The sequence below is a fragment of the Vidua macroura genome, chromosome Z (assembly GCF_024509145.1).
Source record: "Vidua macroura isolate BioBank_ID:100142 chromosome Z, ASM2450914v1, whole genome shotgun sequence".
Classification (NCBI taxonomy): domain Eukaryota; kingdom Metazoa; phylum Chordata; class Aves; order Passeriformes; family Viduidae; genus Vidua; species Vidua macroura.
The window spans coordinates 32,518,747-32,525,631 of record NC_071611.1 but is presented as its reverse complement, the minus strand read 5'-3'; positions in this window follow the sequence as shown (position 1 = coordinate 32,525,631).

Genomic DNA, 6,885 nt, shown 5'->3' with positions numbered 1-6,885 from the left:
ATATTTTAGGAAACAGGTGTTTTCCATAAAAACTCACAAATCCTTAACCCTCAGCTCTCAATGTGTACTTGTGTGTTTGCCATCAGTAGTCTCCTTCATTCCCATGCTCCTGCAGTGAGGGCAGGCTTGTAGGAGATTGAAGTGGCTGAAAGAAAAACCCAACATTCAGCTTGCAGACTCAAGTTTAACACAATTAAGCAAGTGTGTCTGGAAAACATGGTATCATACCCAGGCATTGTTATTGGGTGGTCTGGGTGGCTTCACTTTCAATTGATTCAGAGAGCCGTCGGTCTTTATGTAGCTGGGTCCTCATTTGTGGTGTCTGGATGTCCAGCAGGTCCTTTTCATGCCACAGTCCAGTGAAATTTGAGACTGGTGCTGCTACATTACTGATACAAAACTAGGCAAGTTAGGCAAAAATGCCTTTCAAAAAGTTTTAAGCTGTGGTCACCTGGATTTCAGTGTGGTCTCTCATGGACTGTGATTATTTCTCTAACATACCAATATGTTATATCTGAAAAAAACCAAACCTCAAAATGTCTAGATTTTTGAAATTATTTTATGGAGTAATGGTAAAATCCAAAGCCAACTGAGATGTTTCTCCTTGTCAGATTGACTGAAGAGGCCTTTTGCCACATTCACGCCTAGCATACTGTGGGTGTTATTGTGGGTAGGATTGAATGTGAGTGGGTTGCTTTTAAAAAAAAATTGCTTTAATAATTGCTTGGGCTTTTCAGCTCATACCAAAGTCCTGTTGGTTTTTGTGTCCATTTATATATGTGCTTCCAAGGCTTTTCTCCCAAACTTGAACTGCCTCTGTTGAGTTGTCCTATGTGACCAATGTGAGCTGTTTCAATGAAAACCATGGATCAATTCATGCCTCTTGTGTTTGCCATCTCCTGATTTACAGTTTGCCACAATCACAAGGGCACACTGGCAGTGTTGTTGGATTTAAAGGGTTAGGATTTGGTTAGGATTGGACCAGGCAGGATGAAATACCTGCCTTTACCTCATAGCCCTATGCAAGTGGTCTGGGATGAGAAGCCAGAGGAACCTCTGATGCAACTTGCAACCACCACTGCATCAAATACAAGGGAGTTATCTAGAAAGTAAGGATGGATAGCGCTGGATAAAGGAAATTAGGGAATGATTCATTGCTAAGGAAACCTGTGCTTCTTTGCAAGACTTTACTTCCTCAATATTTCAAGTCTTTTGATATACGTGACCTTTCTACCTTCCTTTCTTTTTCCCATGAATTTTTGTGAAGGAATTTCTGTTGAATTCAGCTGAAGCAAAAAGAGCCTGGTACCATCACAAAAAAACCCCCAGAGCATCATGCTGACTGTTGCTAGAGGCAATTAATTTGCCTTGGTGGAGAAATAGGCAGAAAAGTTACTATCTATTTCAGTTTTTACCCTTTGATTTCAGAGAAAGGGAAAACCCAGCAGACACCTTTTTTTTTCTGTGTATTCTTGCCCATGTTACATTAAGTTTAGATTCTTCATTTGAAACAAGAAACAAATGATCATAATTAAGCTGTTATTGAGTCACAGAACTAGCTGGTTGACTATTTATTAATAAGCAGTATTTATTTTAATTATGACCAAAGTCCTAACTGTCTATGCCACACTACTAATTACTCTTCTGGTTTATAACTGCAGTAAATTTCACACAGGAATTTTAATTAAAAAGGTGTTTGAACAGTGAGTAGGTTTGTTTACTTGTTAAGAGAGATAACTAACACTGCAAAGTGGTCTGATGATATTTATTAGTCTATTCTTTGAGGAAGATAGTTCCACTGGAACTTAGGGGTTTCAGATCCTGACATGCAAAGATGAGATAATTGTAGATCTTCCTGCTCAGGATTATGAGAGGACAGTGGTAGCAACATGAAGGTTTATGTTCCAGTGAATGATAATATCTTCCTGCTCATTCAAGGTCTGGCACAATTGAGAAGTACAAGTTTCAGATTTTAGTCAATATGGTTTCTTTTTTTTTTTTTTTTTTTAATCTGACAAGTGATAAGATCACATAGAATTACTGCTGCATGAAAAATTTACAAGAACATCCTTTCAGAAGGAAAAATAAAATAGGAACAATGTAGCTAAAATGAATTCACTCAGCAATATATGATGACAGGTAAATGTAAACTGCTACCAGCCAGGGTAAGATTAGTTTTCTAGAAAAGGCAAAGAACAAGAACCAAAGTCTGAGGAATTTTGCTTTTTATGACTTTGTATTGTAATATCACACATAGAAACAACTAATGCAATGACAAGAACAGAACAGTATAAACCACTCATTATCCATGCATTCACTAATGATTTACCTTTCTTTCTCTTCCTTTCCAGGGCTGCTCTTGCTCTGTTTCTCATGGGGGACATCCACAACCCAGGACATCCAAGTACAGCTTGTTCAACAGACTGGCTAGCCTGGCCACCACCTGTGGCTGGGATCCCTTCCATTCAAGGGATGACTGTCCCCATCTATATCCACCTGTGAATGAAGTGGTAGGTGACAGGTAAGTCACTGCTACAGGCAGAAGGAAATACCTTCAAGACACACAGGGCAGCCTGGGTCTTAGCTCTGTAGTTGGAAACCACAGTCTTGGAGCATTGCTTTTTAATGCATTTGATCAGCTCCCAGCATCAATAATTGCTCAGCTACTCCATCTATCTTGGCAATGGTGTTAGTCCCAATAATGTAAATAAGATTATGCTATTTACAAGAATCTCAGTACACTGCTTTGTTCAGATAAGTCTCTCATATGAAAGCTTCTTTGGGTTCAGGGGAGCAGTTTGGTGTGTCCAATACCTTGTACACAGGTGGCTGAGTGATGAGAGAGGTGAGCTGCACAGCTCCTGGAGGAGAGTGGAACAGTGGCCATCTCCCCATCTTGGGGAGATGGCTGTGATGGAAATCTTCTTGTGCTGCACCTGCCCAGTAACCCAGCCCTGCTACCCTATGTGTTAGGGCTGGCGATGGCAATGGGGCACCACACCGTACTCTGCACCATAATCCCTGCCCTGAAATACCAGTCCATTACCTGGAGAGGAAAACCATGTTGTATGGCCATCTGGACTGGAGATACTGTAGAGGAAACACATTAAACCTGATACATACACAAGGAAGGGGGTACATGTGAGGAAGCAAAAAATGTGGACTGCAGCTTTCCTTCACAAGTCCCAATCCATCTGAGAGACTCAAAGTTTGGTGGCTGGTCTTCTGTGTTCTCCACGATCCTGGCTGGTTATAACATCAGTGGCTGGATGAAAGCCTTTTCCTTGGTTTTAATTTTGATTACCTTTTATACTAATTACAAATCCAGCAAATCTATTAGTGCCTGGCACTGCCTCCTCTGTGCTCCGATCTGCATAAAGCACTCACCCCAACTTCTTGTTTCAGTGCAGCGAGTTAATCAGATGCACCATTAGGAAAACACTGCTGATGTTGGCTGGTCTCTGTATTGCTGTTGGGAGGAAAAGGTTACAACTGGAAGATTTGGCAAGGAGGGAATAATTTTGCTCAAACTGACCTTGCAGCTGGGTATGCTAAGAATGTCAGTGTGGGGAAACTCCATGCCTAGTGTTGTTCATCCTCTGCCTATTTTGAGAAGTGGAATAGTTGTGTAGGGGTAATAAACTCTCACAAACATGTTTGAGGCTCCTTTTGGCAGAGAGAGGCATCATAAAAGCACAGCCTTGTGATTAGGTGCGCATGCACAAAGCTCTTTCACATATTGAGGCAGGCTGTGGGGGTCCCCACACTGTACTCTGGGACAGTGATTGAGCTTGTCCCACCCAGTGTCTCTGGCAAATGCCTGCCATTGTTAGCAAGGATGTGACATAAATCTACTCTGCATTTCAGCTTGGTGGTTGTCCTGGTTACATGTATGGGTCAATTCACACAGTTGCCCATCCCATGGGATGCCCATAAGCCATATATGTCTTCATATATGCAGATCCCCACTCCTAAGCAGAAGACTTAACTTCTGAGACATGTTGGTCTTTAGGCCCAAGTGCAGGTACCCATTCCAAGCATTTGTTACAGCTTGTCTTGTAATGTTTTGCTGTCTGTCAACTCTGGCAAAAGTATTAACTATATGAATAGGGCAACTTGGTGCAGCCTATGCAAATAAAATTTTGTCTCAAGATAACTTTTAATTTCCTGATCATAGTTCTGAGCTGTATGTGTTTAAGAAGCAGTTCTGTTGTTTTCAGGAGCTGCTTAAAGGTATCAGTGGAATTAATTGGTGGAATCAGCACAACAAACAACTCAGGGAGCATTGTATTGGCATTTGCTGACTATCTTTGCTGGCTCTCATCAAGTCCTTCCACCACTTGGACAGAATCATTACTAGCTGTATTCCTTAGAACCTAGCATCCTAGTTAATTAACAGATTCAATACCTTGGCATAACACTCTGAAGGTTATCTCCTAGTAGCAGTGCATTTTTACCTGTAGAATATATTTTTGTTTTGTTGATAACCACCAAGTGAACAGCTGCTGAAGCTTTGGTACTTGTTCCAATACATGAATTGTACAACTTCCCTGAAGCACTTTTTAAAATAAACAACCCCAAATAATGCCTTAAAAGAATTTTCTGTGACTTTTAGAAGCTAAATTAGTCAAAGTTAGAAAGCTTCTGTCAAACTCAGAAACAATCTGTTCTCTCATAGGAGCTTGATTATTGTACAAACCATAGATATGTTCTCCTTAAAATCAGGTTCTCTCACAGTGAGGTGCACCAGGTTTATCTATCTCTCGTTAAGAGGTAGTAAAATTTGGATGACAGCTTGAAATAAATACAAGAATGCATAAAATGTATCACAGTTCCCCTGCAAAACATCCTTGGCTGCGTTATGGCAATGGATACAATGGTCTGCGTCTGTAGCTGTGCATCACTTCAATACAGAGATTTCTGAATCACTTGGGCAGATGTTGACATCTGTCTGAATCTTTACTCTCCCTGACTAATGAAAAGGATGTCTGAAATTTTCTGGGCTGACAGGTAGGTTCTGCTCTGTACTAGACTTTGTAACTAGCCTGAATGACAGTCCATTCTCATTTGACTCAGTTTTATTAAAAGGATGAAAGGGCACTTATGATAACTGAGAATATGTGACAGGTTTGCCTATTTACTTGCACTGATGATTGCAGTTAGAATAATTCTAGATAATATTTTATACTGGTTTGTGACTATCTTTTAGAAAAACTTGATATTGAGCCCTCCTTATTTCCAAGTTTCAGAATCCTATTAATGAGCCTGTGGAACTACAAAAGTGATTTTATGCATGCTTTGTAGACTGGAGTTTTGATGCCTAGTAAAAATGTAGAGTGAGCTGGGAAATATTGATTTGAAAAGGAAAATTTCCAATTTAATGAGAAACCTGGACAATTTGGAAAATGAAACCTGTTCTCTGAGTAGAATCCTAGAAATTTCCTATATATTATCTGAAGTTAGATGTATTTTCTTCTAGATAAATGGTTAGAAAAAACATGGTTCCTATTATTATTTTAGTAGGATTATTTTTTCCATTTCTGTGTTTTGTTTTTTTTTTTTTTCATTGTGGGTGTTTCATCATTGTTGCTTTGTAGGTTTTCTGTTAATGGTGTTTTTTTCAAACCATGTGCCTTGCCAATGCTTTGCAATGTGTTTTGTCATTTAACAAAACTAGACCTTCCTAGGCTGTATTGTGCTAGCCATTATGGCTGTGATCTGCAAGGACAGTAAAAAGTAGAAGACATGCTACTCGCTATTGATCATCACTGCATGTGGGTCAAAATGTCTGAGTTGTTCTTTTTTGTTTCCCATGCTATCTGAGTTCATTCATGCTTGATTACCCTTCTTAGCTTTGACCTATAGCCTTGAAAAATGACACTAAAAAGAAAAAATGTTCAAGACAATCACCAATAAAACACAAATCATCAATAAAGCAATTTTTTTTTAATTTTAATGCAAATGTGTAAGAAGTCAAATGTGCCTGAATGATCTTGGGCAATTATCACTCTCCATTGCTCAAGTAGCTGTCAGCTGTATTTTTTTCACTCCTGACAGGCATTAAACTGTGAGCTGAAATAGTTCAGAGGTTCTTTCCATCACAGGTGGACTCCTCCCTTCTTTTACGAAACATTCTCCCTTCTTCAATGCGGCAACAGCACATTTTATCAAGTGCAGTTCCCTTTATATAGCCCTCAAAGGCTCGTGTGGTTGGTCCTGTTGGGCTGAATTTGGTTGCCACCTGGCTAACTGGCCAGTAGCTATCTGCGCCACTGATGGCCTAGACAGGTTTCCCAATGGCCTAGGCTGGGTCCCCAAGGGCCTAGGCTGGTCGAGTTCTAATTAGGGTCATCAGTGACTGTGAGGCCTCCAGGCTGTTAGCCACCACAGCCTCTTGCCTGCAGAGTGGGCAGAGACTGCGTGGCTGCAGGGGACTTTCTTCTGTGGTTCCTGACCCACTCCTACTTGAGTCAGGGTGGGAATGACCCAGGGCACAGTTTTCAAATTTCAGATTCAAATTTCTGTTTTTTAACCAAAAAGTTGAAGATTCATATGATGACCATGTGTGATCAGCCAGTCCCCTGCACTTCTGAGGGCTGCTGCTGCAGCTTTGTCTGCAGTCTGAAGTGCTTTGTCTGCCTGATGCACCGTGAGGGAAGTGTGCCAGCAGCTGATCGTGGCCATGTGTGTGCACATGTGTGAGTGCATGTGTCCCCTCCTTGGGACTTTCACTTCCCAGTATTCTCAATTGCCTATGCTTTTGCCACCCTCCTCAGCTCGTTTGTGGGTGACACCTCGCTCCTTTCATGGGGGTTAGATTACCCTGGTATAATGTATTGATATGCAGAGACAAAAGCTCAGATTTGAAAGTGATTTGAAAGTGAA